The 19338-nt window shown below is 54.2% G+C and overlaps 1 protein-coding gene across 6 annotated transcripts in view; it reads left to right on the top strand.

Moving 5' to 3' along the window:
• Positions 1-7634: 7634 nt before the first annotated feature.
• The window catches only part of NCAN (neurocan), an 83645-nt gene continuing 71941 nt past the window's right edge, over positions 7635-19338 (top strand). For all 6 annotated transcript variants that reach the window (XM_065578691.1, XM_065578695.1, XM_065578692.1 and 3 more), the window contains exon 1: positions 7635-8098. The gene's annotated coding sequence lies outside the window, so the exon portion shown is untranslated. The remainder of the gene's footprint in view (positions 8099-19338) is intronic.

Below are 19338 nucleotides of genomic sequence, written 5' to 3'. Positions count from 1 at the left end.
TCTGCCATGTAGGTACCTCCAGGCTCTCGCCTCTGATCAAGTCACCTCCTAACCTCCTCTTTGATAAGCTAAATAGATTGAGCTTCCTGCACCTCTCTCTGTGCCCGGCTTGCCAGACCTCCTGGGAGTTCTGTTCTGAACTCTTTCCAGGTCACCCACATCCTTTCTGAAGTGCGGGCCCCAGAACTGGACGCCGCGTCCAGGACCGGTCTCACCAATGCCGTACGCAGAACTCATGTTCAGCTGATTATCCTCCGTGACCCCCACAGTCCTTTGCAGGGCGATTGCTTTGCAGGATGCGGTCCCCCCTCCTGTCGGATGCCATTCTGGGGTCGGAGGGGTATGACCTGGCATTTGGCTGCGTTAAAACACATGTTGTTCCAGTGAGCCCAGCCCCACGAGCGATCCTCTTCGCCCTGCATAACTGGCACTTATAACTGGTCTTTATCATTATTAAACACATACACACTGACCTCCGTGTCCTCTGCAAACCTTACCAGCAACAATTTTCCATTTTCTTCCGGCTCGCTGGACTCAGGACCAGGACCGATGTGCACTCTGCACTGGCATGACAGGCCCAGAAGGCGCATGGCCACGGAGAATTGGGCCCAGAGCATTTGGGCATGAGAGCCACAGGGTCTGATTCTGCTCCCACTGACATTGGTGCAGCCTTGCTGATGTTGACAGCGTTACTCCAACAAGTTTCCTGGGTCCTATTTCCTGCTCTGCCCTGGTGACCTTGGGAGACCCCCTTCACCTCTTTGTGATGCATCGATGGGCACCATTCGCCCCAGAGCCGAGGGATTAAGGGGCCCTAGGGTGTGGTGCCATCCATTGACAATGTTCACCCTGAGAGCCGCGGAGGTGGGAGACCAAGTGTTAGCGCTAGTGCCTCCGACAGCCAAACCATGAGCTGGGTGAAACCTCGCTATGGGCTGCCTTGAAACCCCACTGGAACTGATGTGTGAACACGCCCTTCACTTCTGAGAGCGGCACGACTGTTAAGGGGCCACACCAACAACTAGGCCTCAGAGAGCCCACCCAGGAGTTCTGGTTATGTGGGCGGAGGGCTTTCTGACGAGTTGTCACGGAGTATTGGGGGACTCAGGGCCCTGCACCCCCGGCCTCCTGCGATTCACCATGACTCTCAGCCAGCCAGTAAAGCAGAAGGTTTATTTGGATGACGGGAATACAGTCCAAGACAGGTCTTGCAGGCACAGACAACAGGGACCCCCTCAGTTAGGTCCATCTTGGGGTCCCAGGGCATCCCAGCCCCCCTTGGGAGGTCAGAGCAATCTCTGCCTCCCCACCATCTCACCACCCAGCCTCCAAGACTCTGCCTTCAGCGACCCCTCCCACAGCCTTTGTTCAGTTTCCCGGGCCAAGGTGTCACCTGGCCTCCAACCCCCTCCTGGGTTCTCATGTTACATGCTCAGGTATTCGCCTTCGGGCAGACTATCCTAGCCACACTCCCCTGTCAGCATTCACAGACCACAGTAAGAACAGTCCCAGTTCGTCACACGAGTATTGTCTCATTTGGGGGGGAAGGGGACAATGAGGGAAGGCAGAAGCCAGAAGATGGGGAAAGACTCGGCGCGACAGCCAGCCAGAAGGAGCAGCTCGAAGCCCGATGTCTGACCCCAGAAGAAACCTGGGCAGAGGTTTGTGGGTCAGGGTGCAGGCGGAAAAGATTGCTCTGGGTGCTGTGAAGAAAAGAAGCTGTTTCCTGCTGGTTGATTCCCTTTGTGTTCACAGACACAGGACTTTGTACGTCCTTTGAAACGAAACCGAACTGCTTCCAAGAAACACCTGACTAACCCCAATTTCCATCCCGCCTGGAACAGCCACAGGGCCGCTCGGGTCGAAAAGGGGCAACATAAATCCGTTTCCAGAGCCCCTTGGAGACACCCGGGAGCCTGTCATGTGCCAACGGCTCCCTAATTGTGCGCTGAGCCTGTCTGTCTCCTGCTGAGAGCTACCATCTTGCTGCTCCAGCCCAGCAGGAATCCCAGCTTGCTGACAAGTTGTGACAAAGGAAGTTTCTGCTTGGCACACCAATGTGCCAGGAAGGCAGGAGACAACAGCAGCTGCTCCAAGGTGCTGGCTGCTGGGGAAAGAACGGCTGCAGAAAGTCTATTTATTCCTTTGATTTAGTTTAAAGCGCTCCCCCTTCCCCCGCCACACACGTCCCATCCCCCAGAGCTCTCGAGGCCTATTCAGCCGATAAAATAGCGATCGTTATTTGGATGACAGCAGCACCGAGAGAAATCAGGGCCCCGTGGTGCTGGGAGCTGCACAGACTCAGGCCCCGCCCCAAAGAGCTCTTGGTCTATGTAGACAGGAGAAAGGGCGGGACCTCGGTGCACGAAGGGGCGGGCCTGGCTGTGATGCAGTGTCGTCACAATCGCTGCAAACAGGAGATTGTAACATTTTTTAGACGAAACCACGTGTTCCGGCTACAGCTCTGGGGGCTCCTTAGCTCCGCTCCCTCTCGCCACCTGCACAGACCTGTGCCTGCCTCCCCTCATGGCTCCCTCGGGCCGCACGGGGTATTTAAACAAGGCCCCAGCTGCAAACCTCAGCCATGCCGCTCTCTTTTCCCTGGTGGGACTCAGGGTTGTGGCCCCCAGCCCCTGCCCAGGATGGCCAGGCGGGGAAGAGTTTGGGTGTTGCCCCTGAATTCTACCTGCTCTGTGACAGAGCTGCTCTGCGCTCACCTGCCCCAGGCTCCAGAGCGGTACAAACATCTATCTGTAGTCCCATTGCAACGAGGGATAAGCCACCATGGCATCTGACAGCCTCCCCGCCCCCACACAAAGGGGCCTCTCTCCTGGGTAACAGATGTATCTGACTTGAGCTCAAGCCCAAGAAACTCCAGGGAGGTCTCAGCTAAAGCCCTTCGCTTCCTGCCCCCGGGCACAGTCAGCGCCCACCTGAGCTGCAGCCTCTGGATGGGAGAAGCAGAAATAAACCCATCTCCATTCTACCCTCTTGCGGCCTGCTCCCCTAGCAGCTCTTCTCCGGCTCCATTGATCCCCTCCGCTGTATTTCCCTCTGCACGGCAACTCTCCAATCTTAGCAGCTTGCCGCCTTTATTAATCACCCAGTTGTTGATTGCTTCCGATCAACTCCTCCAGCTCCGTGACGGCGACTCTCTTTGGCCTGGCAATATTCCCCCTTCCCCCCGCCCCTTTCCACACGGCGTATAATCACTTTTCGAACGTGCCCTCTCATTAAAGCTGTTCAGACGCACCCGCTCGCTCTCTGCAGCTGCTGACAGCGATATGGATGGAACAGGGAAGCGCGAGACACAGGCAGACGGGGAGGCAATTAGGAAGACGGGCAGGCGGAGAAGGTTGGGCTGCGGAAGGAGGGTTGGTGGTGGGGGCAGGAGGGTGCTAGAGAGGCAGTTTTGTTAAGGCATGGAGGGGGATCCTTGGGGAACGAGTCTCGCATGGGGGAGACAGCTAGTGGGCAAAGCAGGCCAAAGAATCCAGCCATCACTCACCCCCCAACCAGAATCTCTTCTGGACTGTGCGGGAGTTTGGTGACACTCTGGGTCTGACCCCAGCACTGGGGAAAGGAGCCCCTGATGGGCCATGCATGGGCAGAACATAGGCAAGGGCAGGCCCCACTCTCGCACACCTAACACCCACCAACTCCCACCACATGTCAGCCCTGAGTTGGGAGAGTTCTTGGCTTCTGTGTCGCTCCTTGGCCTTGCTTCTGACCACGGGGCCGTCTTGCTGGAAGATGGAGAGAGATCAGCCGGGCCTTCCGCACGAGGGCTCTGGCCACCAAGGGTCCCACGTCTCCCGCCAGCCATGATGGCCTCCACCTCTTTCTTTGCAATGTCTTGTGTCTCCCCCAGCTCTGGTCTGTCCCCAACCCTCATTGCATCCCTGTGGAATCCAGCCCTGTCCCTGCAAGCCCATCCCATGCTGAGAGCTAAGCAAGTGCTTGTTTGCTGCATCAGGTCCCTGGACTTGTCAGCTCTTCATGGCTGGAGCCAGCGCCCTGGGCTGCGCTGCAAAGCTCTGACCCAGCAGAGTCTGTGAGTGGCGAACATGAGGGGCCCGATCCTTGAGCCTTGTAAATCAGCAGTGCTCTGCTGGAGTCCCGGGAGCAGGCTGCTTCATGCTAGCTGACGAGTCGGCACAACAACAACAATTAATAAGACGTCTGCTAATAAAGCTAATGAGCAATAAATTCCCATCCTGACCGAGGATTATTGGAAACCTCCAATCTGGCGAGTTTTCACCTGCTTTTCTGATGGGTTTATGGACAAAGAGGTTCAGCTGAGCTGAGGGGAGCTTGGAATGACAAAGCCTCCAACAAACCAAACACCCGTCCCAGGGTTTTGGGTGAGGCGCTTGTGGAGATGCAGGGACCCACCGGCAACTATTCACACCAGGGCAACATCCCTTCTGGCTTGGGTGCGGATCACCCTTGCACAGCTCTGGGTACGGGGCTATACGAAGAGCAGGGCAATGGAGAAGCAAGTGCAGGTGTGTGTGAATCTGCACCTTAACTCTGCTTGATGCTCTGTGAGCCCACGCACCTGGATTGTCCAGATCAGGATGGCTGCATTTGTCCATAACCACAGTACGAGCCGTGCAATGGAATATCAGGCCCATGGTTCAGAATCGCCCACTGCCCAGTGTGCCCCCCAGTTCCTTCCAGCTGTGCGCCCAGCCGTAAATAAACATGAACACGGCTTGACATTTCACCTGATTTTTCTCAGGTCTTAGAGCAGCAGGAGCTGCCTCCGCATGTATGGAACTCCCCCCCACACCCCGTCTGCTCCCCTGTTAGCCCCAGCTGGGCGAGGGTTTGTCATTTCCCAAAGCAATGTCTGCATTGGGGGGAAAACCCAGTGGAGACAGGAGAACACACGTGTGCACATGCATAGAGCAGTGCACATCACTGAGATAAGGGGCAGAAGCATGTTTTAGTAAATTAACTAATACAACCCCCTCTCCCTCCCACACACACTCATGTCTGATCCATTGTACAGATCAGAGACTGTATCGTAGCCTCTGGCTTTTCATCTGCAGCTTAGAAAAATAAAGAAAAGGGAAGGGGAAGGGTTTGAACAGAGAGCGCCAAGAACAAAGGGGAAAGCAATAACACAGCTAGCGAGGAGGCAAATGTCTGGGAGCGAGTTGATTTCTGAGATCTGTCTGTGCGTCTCTCCTTCCGTGTGTGTGTCTGTCAGGGATTTATCTGGCAAGTCAGAAGTTACACTTAAAAAAATGACCTACTTTGGCTTGAACACCTTCTTATTTCCCTGTTGGAGAAAAGACAGAGCACGGCTGTCAAAGGCCAGATGATTTCTGTTCCCCCAAAGTCCTTCAAAGGATGGAAAGTGCTAGACACAGGTCGAGGAGCCGGGGGCTGGTGGGGGCAGAGCTCAGCTCAGTGGCTTGGACAGGCCCAGGGTAAATCTCGGGCTTGGAGTGGATGGTGCTGAAATCGCATTGGCTGTTCCCAGCCAAACAGGGAGGCAGGACTCCTGATTTTGGCTCTCAGCTCTGGGAGGGAGCTGGGTCTAGTAGGGAGAGCAAAGGACTTGGGGGGATCAAAGCTCCAGGCCTCTACCCTTGGTTCCAGAAGACAGTGGGATGTAGTGGTTAGTGCTGGGGACTGGGACTCAGGACTAATGGATTCTATTACTGTCTCTAGGTGTGAGTGTGATCTAATGGTCAGAGCAGGAAACTGGGTGGGGGTTGGTTGTAGCCCAGGGAGTGGGGTCGAGTGGGTTAGAGCAGGGGGACTGTGGAGTCCGGGCTCTGCGAGGGGTGTGAGGGTAAGTGATTAGAGAAAGAGGAATAAGGGTCAGGACTCCTGGGTTCTCTTCTCAGTTCTCACTCAGTGTGCGATTTTGAGCAAGTCAGTTAACCTCTCTGCCCCTTTCCCCATTGCCTGGGGACCTCGGGAGGAGACGAGCCCCCTGCAGCTGCACTCACACAGCGGAGGGGGGAACAGAAGGGCTCTGTGCTTAAATAATATTAGGCCTGTGACAGTGACTCACAAAAGGCAGGAAGTGGAGACTGGTTCTTATGGAAAAGTCCTATGCATCGGAACAGGAAAGGAGAATGTTTCTGTCGGGTTTCCTCGGCCTATCCTATAGAGGTGAATAGACAATTCTGTCCCGGCTATAGAATTCCATAGGCTGGTGCCAAAGAGCTGCAGAAAGGCCCCCATTCTCCATTCACATCTATAGTGTCGATAGGCCACAATTGGTTTAATCATCTCCATTGAATGCTGCAGGATCTTCCCATGAGGAGATGGAACTTTCACCCCAAAGCCGCACTCACCCACTGGTTCCTGCTACAACGGCCGGGTCCCCATTTTGGTGTTTCATGGGCGGTTGCCGAGTGATTGACAGCGCTTCGGGAGTTATTTCCTCAACTGCCCACTGAGCAAAAGACCCATTTTCCAGATGGGAAAACAGGATGTGACTGGCCCAGCAAGGCAGCGGCAGAGCCAGGACTAGAACCCAGGAGTCCTGGCTGCCGCACTGAATACCAGAGACCCGGTTCTCCATTGCCCTGTGTAGTCCTTTACCCCGGAGCAAGTCAGCATGGTCGAGTTCTCCATTCCCTTTGCACTGGAGTGAAGTCTGGGCCAGGGGCAGGCAGATACACAACTGGGTTGGCAGTGGATCCCTGCTCCCTACTGCTGCCAACAGTTTTTTACTTGTATTATTTTATCTCCAGCTTTTCACCTTCATTTCTTGACCTGTACCCATTATTGTCACCTTCCTGGATTTTTTTTTTCATTATTATTTTTACATTTAAACACTAGCCGCTTTCCTATGCTTAACAATGGCCAAGCTGGACTCTTGGGCAAGTCATGTGATCGGTCCGGGCCTCAGTTTCCTCATCTGTAAAATGGGGATTAAGGTCCTTCCTTTGGGCTCTTGTCTGTTCAGACTGTGAGCTCTCTGGGGCAGGGCCTGTCTCTCACTGTATCCGGGCACCGCTGGCCTAGTTGGGTTCCTGATCTTGGCAGGGGGAGGGGAAGTCTCTGAAGCTACTGGAATATAAATAATGAACAACGGCAGTGCACCAACTGGGTGGTATTAAAAACGCAAATAAACCCAACGCACCCCTAGGACTTTGTCCTTCCACCCACTCTGCCAATGCCTGTCCTGCCATCCGCGCTTAGACCTCTGCCTCCCAGTTGCTCCCTAAATTCAAAGCACTAGAAATGGGCACACTATTTATCAGCACCACCTTCTGACCCCTGCTCCACGGCACCCAACACCAGAGCTGTCTGAACCTGCAGAATTTGAGTCTATTTTGTTTTCTTGCTGGTCAAGTTGTTTGCAAACTTTAAAGCTGAGCAGATCTTGCCAGCAGGCCTGGGGCTGGGGGGGTCACGTCCTAGATTTTGCATCCCTCAAAGAGCAAAACAAAACAGAATCCATATATGGATATGCAGCGCCCAACACCCCCGGATCTAACCAGCCCCTCTCCAGCTCCCCAATAATCGGGGAAAGTTTTGCAAAAGTTCTTGGGGGGGGGGGCTGCGCCCCGGTTCCGTGTGGGTGATTTGGGGGGTGGGGTGTTGGCGCGGCGAGGAGTTTGATGGGGGGGAGGGAGGTGTGGTGAGAGCCAGCGACGCATGCGCAGCCCGGACACACGCCCTCCCCTGGCAAGAGCATCTTTGCCTGGCGGCTCCGGGCAGGTGACGCGGACCGGGCAACCGGCGGGGACCGGGCAGGGGGCTCGCGGCCCATGGCTGCGGGCGGGGACGCGAGCACCCCGGGGCCCAGCAGCGGCAGGCGGCGCGCTCGGCTCGGTGCCCCCTTTGTTCCCACCCTGCTGCCTGGGATGAGCCGGGATTGGCTCTGCCCCCCAGCCCACTGCGGGAGCCACTGACGGGGCTGGGCATGGAGCTCTGCCCCCGCCTGGGGTAGCCCCCGGCCCCTCCCCCGGTTCTTCCCACCCAGCCCCCCGCCCGCCTGCGCTCGGAGATGCGGTCGCTTCCCCTTCCCAGCCGGCGCTGACCGCGGCACCTGCTCCCCGGGCGGACGGGGGAAATTCCTGCGGACCCTGGAGCAAGCGGCGGGGCCCCCCCTCTGCAGCAGGTACGTGGCTCTCTGCCCCCCCCCCATCGCCTTTAAAGCCCAAACTTCTCGGCTCGCCCCGGGTGGCTTCGCTTAGTCCTGGCCCGCAGCTGCCTCTCCCCTCCCAAAGTCCCAGCGCTTGCCAGGCACCTTTGGGAAGCCGCTTCAAATGACCCCCCCCACACACACACACACCCCCCCGCTTGCCTTCACTCCGGAGGGGCATTGTCTGGCGCGTGCATGGCTGACTTTCCTTTGCAGAACTGGCTGGCTGCACCGATTGTTAAGAAGGGGGAAATCTCCCCTTACCTCCCCTTTGCTTCCCCGCTCCCTGTTAATAAAGTTGATACAGGGGTTGTTTGCATGATCTATTATGGGTATTGCTCCTTGTCTGGTAACTGACCATCTCCTCAGAACAAAGCAGGGTTGTCTCTGGTTGCAATGGAGTTAGGGGGTTGCTCTTTTGGGGATGAATGTATTGTGGCGACCGAAGGCGTTGGGTACATTGTTTTGCAGCCTAGCAGCGTGTTAAGAGGCGGTAAGGGAGCTTGACTTGGTGGGAGATCCAGCGAGCCCCGTGGGACAGAGATTGCAGGGAGTTCATGGGAGGTTGGCAAAATGTTAGCTCTGGTGAATGGAGAGTGGATTGGTTCCAAATGAGCCGGTTTTATGTGAGTGTGAAACACACACACGGGGAGAGAGAAAGGGGGGGGGGACTAGAAGGAAAGGTGGCGGATGAGCCCCCCTCCCTCCCGACACAACCCCCAGGCACTGAAATTATTGGTGAGAGACAAGAGTCTCCAACGGAATGAAAATGAGCCTCAGGTAACTAGATTCAGAGCGGGGAGGCTCGAACCAAGCCAAGATAAGATAAAGTGGTGGAAGGAGGAGAGCGATGGGTGCTAATGAGACAGGTGGAGAGAAGCTGAATTATTTATTCTTGTTAGTAGGAAAATGCTGAAACTAAAATTTCAGCGAAGGGAGTGTGTTGGGGGGGGGGGGAGGCTTGATGAGGCGGGAGCAGGACCTGATACCAGGGCTGGCAGGATGGGAGAAATATCATTTCTATTAGAGAGGATTATACCCTGTTAAATCACACTGCAGCCTTGCAAGCCAGGGGGGTGGGCCGGGCAATAATGCAATACCAAAGCAATTTGGGGGGGGGGATGTCAAATAACGTTATGAAGATCAATGGCTCTGCCTCGGAGTAATTTCCCCCTCCTGCCCAGTCTGGTGGAAGTGGCTCGGAGGTAGCTAATCCAACACCGAGACAGCATCAGCCTACGAAGACGCTAGCTGTATCTATAGCCTCATCCCCACGGTCTTTGTTACGAGATTCAAGGAGGGGGGGTGGATCACCCCATAACTGCCCTGTTCTGTTCATTCCCACTGGAGCACTTGGCAGTGGCCACTGTCAAAGACAGAAACACGGGACTGGATGGGCTATTGGTCTGAGCCAGCATGGCCGTTCTCCAGACGGTGAGAGCTGGGGTTTGTGACAGTGTAACTGTTTATTTAAAAGAAATCAAAACTTTCAGTGCCAAGAGCATTGCAACTTGCCCTCCTCCCCTCCCCCCGTTGTCTTATGGGCAGAGAGCAAAGCTGAAGCCCCTTCACGTTTCCTGCTTTGAGATTAGTCAAGGATGGGTGTGAGGTGGTGGTTGTGATGTCGTGCATTGCTGGAGCAGACTGCCTAGAACGTACCAGGACACATCCTGGAATTTCAATACGCAGGGCACAGCGAGATCAGGGCTGCGTATATCAAAGTGCCAAGAGTCAAGGCTGGTTTTCCATCGCAGAATACCTAAACAGAGACAGCAGTGGCAGTCCAGGCCGGAAACTCAGAGACTTTTGGCTATGCCTTCCCAGTAGACACAAAGAAGGGGCAGGCAGCTCTCTAGGGGATTAATTGGGCTGGATTTAATGGCAGTGCTTTCAAAGAAAGAAAAGAAACCATACAAATGACTGAATCTTTGCTAACTTCGCTAAGAGGCTTGGTTCGTTTGCTAACACATTTTCCCAGTGCAAAGTATTTGCAGGCTAGCAATAGGGATCTGGGTCTCTTTGCACCTGCCATTGTGCATGCCAGCTTGAGGGCATTGCTACGCTACCTACAACAGCCCCTCATGGGTTCAACAGCAGTTCAAGGGGAGATACTTGTTTTGCCGTTTGGATGAGCTTGTGTTTCGTGTGTGTGTGTATTGGGGGATTCTATGCATGTTTGTTTAACAGGAGGAAAATATCTCAGGCTGAAAGTGGGTTTTTAACATTCTTGTTCTGTTCATTTATTTTGTTCCTGGGTAGCTCCTGCCATGTGATAGAAAAATCAAAATAAAATAAGAATAAATATTATTCTGAAATAAAGGCTGCAGACTGCACGCCCAATAAAAATCACACCTATTAAAGAGCCCATATTGGACAAGATCGCAGCTTTCCAAGGTGCTAATTTATTCTAGCAGAGTGGAAGGGGACAATCTCTCATTGCCTGAGCGATACGGGGATAGCGAGTTTTGCAAAATCCTTTTGTTGTGGATGGTGGGCAGAGGAGGTAGAAAAGGAAGAGCTGGGATTTGCGTGTGGATTTCTGTCTTTCTGAGTCTTGTCCTTCGCCGCTTGATATCGACATATGGGTGGAAGCAAAACCCCGCCCCCTCCCTGGAAGGCAGAAGCAAGTTTGTTACTGGAGGTGGGTGCTGGGAGATGCATCTTTTCACGGGCTTGTATCCTGCCAGTGAGCTAAGATGTCTCTTTGGTCTCTGCCATCCTCCTGTTGTGCAAGGCAGCAGCTAGGCAGGGTTCTTTTGGGGAGAGATCTGCACAACTTGGCTCAACCCCTCCTCTGTAAAGTTGGTTGACGCCTCAGATTGCAGGGCACATCCAATGAGGGGTGGCCGGAAAAGCTCTGTGGTTTGAGCATTGGCCTGCTAAACCCAGGGTTGTGAGTTCAGTCCTTGAGGGAGCCATTTAGGGATTTGAGGCAAAAATCTGTCTGGGGATTGGTCCTGCTTTGAGCAGGGGTTGGACTAGATACCTCCTGAGGTCCCTTCCAGCCCTGATATTCTATGATTTCTATGAATGACACCCTCTCCAACAGCTCCCCCAGCTGGTCAGTCTGTGGAGTAGCACATGCTTCTTGCACCCTTCCCAATCATTGACTGGCCCAGCTGAGGAAGGAGGCAGCCCCCCACCCTGTCACCTCCTGGGAACAAGCTGAGCATGGGGGTGGGGCTCTCTGGCTGTTCGATGGGGTGTGCCAGGAACCCTGCAGCCCAGGTGAGCGCTAAGCAGCAGGGCCTTGTGCACAGAGATGCAAAAGCAGCAGGCAGGGCTGGTCAATCCCAGAGGCACTCGGCAGCATGAATGGAGCTCGCTGATCCTTGGCTTCTGCTGCCCCATCCCAGGGCCACAGCAACCTCATGGTGCATCCAGCTGCCCCTAAGGTCTTAGGTGGCCACGTGTCCTGGTGCCAGAGAGGTGGAAGTGACCTGTCAGGTCCATTTCCCAGGTAGTGCAGGATTTCGCCCTGCAACCGTGCCAAGCATGGGTGCTCCCGCCCCAGCCAGCTCCATCACTGGGCTCGCTCTGACTCTACAATCCCTCTGGTTTGTCCATAGCTCTCCAGAATCGAGCGGGGAAGGAGTCAGAGCCCCCTTGGTCGGTGGAGGGCTAGTCCTGATACAGAATAATCTCCAGTCCCACTTTAAGGTCCTCTGGGGCAGATGCATCCCTGTTACCCCAACCTCAGCACTGGGCCCGTTGCTTGGTTTACAGTGGGGCAGCTCCACCACAGGCTGATTGACACCATTAATTATGTAGGTTCCAGGAGCACCTCGAGGCTGAGATGAGAGCAGGACCACGCTGACCTGGACACCGTGTGGTCAGACCCCAGGGGTCTTACATCTAAATAGACAAGACAGACAAAGGGCTGGAGGAGAAACAGAGGCACGTGGATAGGGGGGTTCAACCAAGGTCACACGGGGCGTCAGTGGCAGAGCTGTTCTACCACCCAGTCCAGTGACCGACCAAAGGGCAGCGCGTAGATTCCAAGGCCAGAAGGGGGCACTGTGATCATGGGCTCCCCTACTGCACAGCACAGGTCCCAGGACTGCCCCGCGGTGGTTTTTGTTTGGACGGGAGCATTCCTTGTACCATTCCTGTCTGAAACGCAGCGGGTCGTTCCCCCACCCCCTCAGCGTGGATGAGCAAGGTGGGTGGTGAAATTTACCCCGGACCAGGCTGTTTGGCTGAGAAAAGTCAGCTGGTGCCCCCTCCGCCCTGCACTGAGCTCTGAGTCACGGTGCAGGGCAAGGAGCAAATAAAAGGGATCCGGTATGGGGCTCCTGGGAGTGTCCTGCCGAGGCTTCGCCCCAAGGCACCAGCTGCATGGGGCTTCAGCCTGAATTCTGGATTCCAGGGGTTTCCTCCCCTTCGATGCAGGCCTGCAATGTTTAATTCCAGCCGCAGCCAGGCTCTGCATATCCGCATTAAAGCCTGCCCCAGCCCGTCAGTGGGAGCTGGAGACTCCTCCCGGAGCAGCTGGGAGACGCTGGTCCCCCCAGAGATAAGATGGGCCCGTTGGAGGGCCGTCCCCACAGAGAGATGAATTGAACTGAGTTGGTCAGGTCTCATCCCAGCCCCTCTCCTGCTTGGGAGAGGCTCTGCGCTGGAGCAGCCGTGGGGGCTGTGGGGCAGGACTGAGGGCAGCTGTAGAGCTCCAGGAAGTGGAGTGGAGTCTGGCCTGGACCAGCAGTGGGGCTGAAGGTCAGACTGAAGGGCATTGACAGAGCTCGGTGTGTGGGTGGCGTGGGAGAGTCCAGGGCTGGGATAGCAGGGAGTGCTTCTGATCTGGACTGAGGGGCTTTGCCACAGCCGTGTGTATGGGGCAGGACTGGCGCTGGGATGAAACCAGATTGCACAGAACCCATCAGCTCCAGCCGGTGCCCTCCCCCTCATTTTCACTCAGGCCAGAGTCACACAGGGCTTTCTGAACGAAAGGGAAAGGGTTTCGTTCCCACGCTTGGCACAGGAACCTGCCAGCGTCACCTCTGCCCCCAATGGCCTCATGGCTGAGGCATCAGCACCGGGGGAACTCCCCCAAGTTCACTAGGGCAATGAATTCCTTCTCCCCACACTCATGTGGCTCTGGGGTTTGGAACTGGGCGGTTCAGAGGGGGAAACGCCAGGAAAACTACCAGGGACGTCCCAGCATCCAGCCGCCTGCGAGGAATGAAGCTGTGTTTCATCTGAAGCTAATCACAGGGCCCAAGCTCTGCATATTCATGAGATGGATGAATTATTCATGAGGCAACAGCCAGCGACAGATGTGAAAATGTTCACCGCTGCTGGGGGGAGAGGTGGGCTTTGTGGGTATTTTTTTAAATCAATATAATCTGGTGTTTATCCCGATTTTAATAGGCAGACAGTGGCCTGAGGGTTGGTCCTGCGTGAGAAAGGGATGAGATTCCCATGCGCGGAAGAGGCGTGTTTAGCAGCCGAGCCCTGTCTTTTCCGAATAGTGGAAATAATGGCATGTATTTATGCATCGTGTGCCAAACAACTGCCTACAAATGTCTCCCTAATTGCAAAAAGCTGCCGGATGAGTGAAATATTGTCTATTACACAAGGGCCCAGACAGCAGGCGTTTCAGGGATTGGGGTTTTATTTTTTTATTTTTTAGCTAACACTGTTATGCCGTGACAAGCTGCCTTGTAATTTCATTTCTTTGCTTAGAGGAGGAGGAAATAATCTGCTTTGTTTTATTTGCAACCACTCCTTTCTTGTTTGGTTTTGTTCAGTTGGGTTTGGTTTAATAACCTTAACATTAGCTCGGAGGGTGATCACAGCTATTATTAATGAATTACACGGCTCTTCTTAATTAGTTGCTCACACATGGGTCGCTGGGGCAAAGGGAGAGGACCCTAATGACCATGAGTGGCTTCTGTTGTATCTCTCAGCTGGCTAATTAACACCCCGCCCCAGCCCACACTGAATGGCAAATCTGTGCTTACCTCCGAGACACAATCCTATCTGTGACTGCAGAGACGGACTTTACACGCTGGAACAGCTCATCAAGCCGCGTCCCAGATGAGCCTGTCCCGCTGGTATCTCTGCTGGTCACACCACGTCACATGAAGTAATAGAATCGTAGGACTGGAAGGGACCTTGAGAGGTCATCTAGTCCAGTCCCCAGGATTCAATGCAGGGCTAAGTATTATCTAGACCATCCCTGACAGGTGTTTGTCCAACCTGCTCTTAAAAACCTCCAGTGACGGCTCAATCAGATCACCAGCCGAGACTTGGCTATCTAACATTGCTGAGTTTAAGCCATACACACGGAGGGGAGTACACTGGGGAATTGGTTCACTATTGATTCTCGGAGACATATGCTCCCACAGCAAGACTGTCCTGCCGCACAGCGCCTCCTAGCGTCGAGCGGGGGATTGTTTCAGGGCTGACTCAACAGGCAGTTTGTCCCCTGCTGAGTCACATGGCTTAAATTAAAGATCTAAATGGTGGCAAATAAGATGGTGAGGTTGTCCCATCTCCAGCAGCATCCTCGTGCCCTGCAAAGGGCGGCCCAAATGACCTCTTTCTTCCTCAGCCAGAAAAATCTCCCCAGGAAAGGCCACACAGCTGTCAGTGTAAGTGTGAGGAGGGATTTAAACCCCCCACCTTTGGGTCACAAGAAACAGCTGCTCCACCACCCTGCTGAGGGACGAGTAGCAGTACCCAGTACAGGTAGCAGCACTTACATTGCGTTAGAGGCCTCTAACCACTAGAGGGAGAGACGAGTCCATAAGCAAAGGGGACGTTTAATCAGAGGCATCATGTGAAGTTCAGGCCTAGCTGGTGAGCGTGACTTTGTGCACACGTGAGATGTGCACCATGATCCTTCTTGTGAGACACAGAGGCATTGGGACAGGGGGAGGGCGACGAAGTGGGAGAAGCAGCTTCTCCTGGCCTCCTCCCTGCTTCATCCAGGAATATCTTTCCCCCTAGAATTTCAGGTCAGGGTGATGTGAAATTAGCCAACATCCAAGTCGAACAATCCAGGCTGCCCATTGCTCATTCTTCTCTCTGCGAGATGGCGCTTTTCGGGAGACCCTTTGAGGTGCGAAGTGCAGTACCAAAAAAATGAGAAAGAAACAACAATGAAAAGGCATGAAAGGGAAGCGGGTCTCTTTCAAGCTTGCTCTATGTAAGCTCTGCCTTGGCGGGGACAATGGCATTCTATTCAGAGATCCAGGTCCTTTTGTAATGAGAAGCCAACCCCTGGTGGAAGCAAAATTCTGTATGCCTCCGTTGGACACCTAGATAAATGATCTGGGGAAAGGGGTAAACAGGGAGGTGGCAAGGTTTGCAGATGATACAAAATTACTCAACATAATTAAGGTCAAAGCTGGCTGTGAAGAGTTACAAAGGGATCTCACAAAACTGGGTTTCTGGGCAAGAAAATGGCAGATGAAATTCAGTGTTGATAAATGCAAAGTAATGCACATTGGAAAACAGAATCCCAACTATACATACAAAATGATGGGGTCTAAATTAGCTGTTACCGCTCAAGAAAGAGATCTTGGAGTCATTGTGGATAATTCTCTGAAAACATCCGCTCAGTGTGAAGTGGCAGTCAAAAAAATCTAACAGAATGTTAGCAACCATTAGGAAAGGGACGGATAATAAGACAGAATATAGCATAATGCCACAGTATAAATCCATGATACAGCCACGCCTTTAATACTGCATGCAGTTCCGGTCACCCCATCTAAAAAAGATACATTAGAATTGGAAAGAGTACAGAGAAGGGCAACAAAATGATGAGGGGTACGGAACAGCTTCCATATAAAGAGAGATTTAAAAGACTGGCAGTGTTCAGCTTAGAAAAGAGACAACTAAGAGGGGAGATGATAGAGGTCGATAAAATCATGGCTGGTGTGGAGAAAGTGACTAAGGAAGTGTTATTTACCTCCTCACATAACACAAGAACCAGGGGTCACCCAATGAAATGAATAGGCAGCAGGTTTAAAACAAAACAATGGAAGTATTTCTTCACACAACACACAGTCAACCTGTGGAACTCCTTGCCAGGGGATGTTGTGAAGGCCAAAAGCATAACTGGGTTCAAAAAGGAATTAGCTGAGTTCCTGGAGGACAGGTCCAGCAATGGCTATTAGCCAAGATGGTCAGAGATGTAACTCTGTGCTCCAGGTATCCTTAAACTTGTCCATGCCAGAAGCTCGGACTGGATGACAGGGGATGATGGATCACTTGATAAATTGCCCTGTTCTGTTCATTCCTTCTGAAGCATCTGGCGGTGGGCAGAGTTGGAAGGCAGGATACTGGGCTAGATGGACCATTGGTCTGACCTAGTATGGCCGTTCTTATGTATTCTAAGTAGCCCTGCCACCTGCTATAGCAAGATCTAGAAGCCTTTCTCTACTTACCATCTGTGTTCTGTTTCATGACCCCTGCTGTTGCCTAACCCAGCACCCCTTCTTTTCCAGACATTCAGGTTCTAGGTTTTCCTATCCCACTTCTCATATTCAAATTTAGATCCCCTTCTCTCCTAGCTGTCCAGATTCTAGATTACCCCACCACTTGCTGTAGATCAGCCTAGCCCATTACTTTCCCCAGACATCTGGGTTCTAGGTCACCTTACTCCAACCTGCTATAGCCAAACCTAGAACCCTTTATCTCTCAGGCTAAAACCTTGCAATACCCACCCTTTTGCACATCTCCGTCACCCTTTTCAGCCTTGGTGTTGGCTTCTGAGAGTGTCTTTCTTTGCTCCACAGCGGTCAGATAGGTTAGGATCAGTCCTTAGCAGCATTTCTGTGTTGGGCAAGAGATAGTCCACTACACAGGGGGCTGGTGGGGGTTTTGATTGCAGGTTAGCGGATCAAGGAGGGATGGGGAGGGAGAGAGCAAGAGAGATCTCAATAATTAATGAGCTGTCAGCACTCGGCGGAAATATGAAGCCGGCTCGTTGGCCGGAGGGTCGATAGGGATCTATCGATATTCTCGCTGTTGCTCAGAGCTAAGTACATCAGGAGGGGGAGGGGGGAGAAGCTGGTCCACATGCTCTCCCAATTAAAGGCATGTTAAAAAAAAAGACCTAAGTGAAGGTCCCAGTCTTCCGGGGGCAGGGGAGCTGGGAAGGACAGGAGCGGCAGTGACCTTTTCCTCTGACCTTGGAATGGACTTCGCCTGGCTGCAGCTGATTTTGCACTTTCTGGGCTCCCCTAGCCACTCGCAGCCAGGCTGGGCCGGGCCCTGAAGACCCGTCTGGGCTTAGGTTAGTTACAAGCCAGAGAAAACAGGACGTCCCTCCTTGGGTTTGGTCTTTGCCTTCCTTGGCTGGGAATTGACGCCCGCTCCGGGGAGGAGAGCGGGACTGGGTCTGCACAGCCCCGTGGCTGGGGAACGCCTGGACAGATGAGATCAGGGCTGTGCTTTGGGACCCTCGCTGGACTCACGGGGAGGGGAGCCCGGGCCATTTCCGCTCCCTGCTGAGCTGCGCCTCTGGCTGGAATCAATTTCACGAAATTCCTGGCTCAGGCGTATCCATTGCCGAGGGCCCCCCTGGCCCCAAAGCAGGGCTGTTCCTGGGACAGAGGGGAGGGAGAAGCTGCATCATTTAGCAAAACTGTAATGCAAACCCCTGGGGACAAGGCCGTACCCTGGCTGGGGGGGGGCAGTGGCTTCAGTAAGGCAGATCCCTTTTATACTGAGCATTTGGCAGATCCAGGAACAGATTGGTTGGGGGGAGACGGAGTCTTCTCCATCCCCACAAAATAACCCCCCCCCCCCCCCCCCCCCCGCCACCAGCTCCTGACTGCAGTTCAGAGCCTGATTGGATCTTGGAGGCAGTTTCTTCACCCCACTCCCTTGGGGCTGCTGGATCTTCCCTCTGCTGCTTCAGTGAAACCTGCAGAAATGCTGATGTCAGGGGGACGATGGCACAGCTGAGCGGGCGCATTAGTTAACACTGAACAGCAAAGCATTTTACTGCGGCCCCCTGGCCTCAACCGCTGCCAGGCTCCAGCCCCAGCCGCCTCCTCTGGGCGGAGGGAGGATCTGCCTTACATCCTGTGAAACCAGAACATGCCTGGCTGCTGCGTCTCCAAGCACAGGGGGGGGGTCAGTCCTCCCCATAGCCAGGGTGGGGCTGGAGCCCCGTGATCCCAGCGAGTGGGGTGCTCCCCGTTCAGCCGTACCGAGCAGCAGCAAAGGGGGTTGACATGCCCTGGCCACGTTTGTGCTGGGTGTTGGATGTGCAGGTGGCGCTGGAGCTCAGAACCTAAAGCGCAGGCCCCCACTGCTTGAGCTATAAGGAGACTCCTCCCCAATGGACAGTATAGGGCCTATGATTCACAGCTGGGCAGTTCTTCTTGCATCCAGGAGAGGACAGAAGAGTTTGTGCGTGAGCACCCACCCACCTAAAGACCATCACACTGTATCGGAGAAGGACCCACACTGGGCGACCCCGAATTTGGGACAGGAGCTGGGGGAATGGAATTTCACCCTCGGGTGCAAGGGGAAAACCAGGCCATGCCCGGGGGCAGCCGGCTGCTGTTCCTGACCAGGGTGTGTGATCAGAGCGGGGAATCGGGTGCACGGAGGAGGGGAGCTGAAATAGGATCCCACTGGAAAATGTCAGCTCAGCTGTGAAGGAAGCAGATCGGTGCGTGTTCACGTATTCATCCCCCATTGTCTGCGGGTTTCCAGTGGAGGCCGATGGCCGTTAGCGTTCTTCCTGCCCTGGCCGCCCCGCGGCTGCATGCTGTTTAGTGCCACGTCTCTCCGGGAGGCTCCTGTCACCAGATGAGAGGCAGACAGGTAGCAAAGTGCTCAGAACCCAGGCCTGGTTCCCTGCCTACCTATCCAGCCATCCCCATGCACCTCCATCCCTGTATCCATCCATCCAACCCCATCCCTTGATCCTGCCATGTCTGTCTGTCCACCTGTCTCCCAGGCCCGTGTATCCCCCTCTGTCTGGGCCCGTTACCACAGGGTCTACGTTCCTAGGGTAACTTTCCGAGACATAGGCCCCAGCCACTTCCCGCAGGTGAGCTAGTCTGTGGGTGGTGGGATGGAGCCTGGACTCTAGAGGGGAGTGAGATGGGGCACATTCCCCTTTGGGGGTGGGGGAGCTAAAACGCCCCTTTGCTTAGAGCACTGAACCCATCTCTGAGCCCAGAGCCATGCCGGCCCCCCCACCCCACCCCATCTCCTTGCCCTCAGAGGCTGACAGCAACGTTTTA

This window comes from Chrysemys picta, chromosome 25 (genome assembly GCF_011386835.1).
Source record: "Chrysemys picta bellii isolate R12L10 chromosome 25, ASM1138683v2, whole genome shotgun sequence".
Taxonomy (NCBI): Eukaryota; Metazoa; Chordata; order Testudines; family Emydidae; genus Chrysemys; species Chrysemys picta.
Note: the sequence above shows the minus strand (reverse complement) of the source record. Positions and strands in the feature narration are given on the sequence as shown.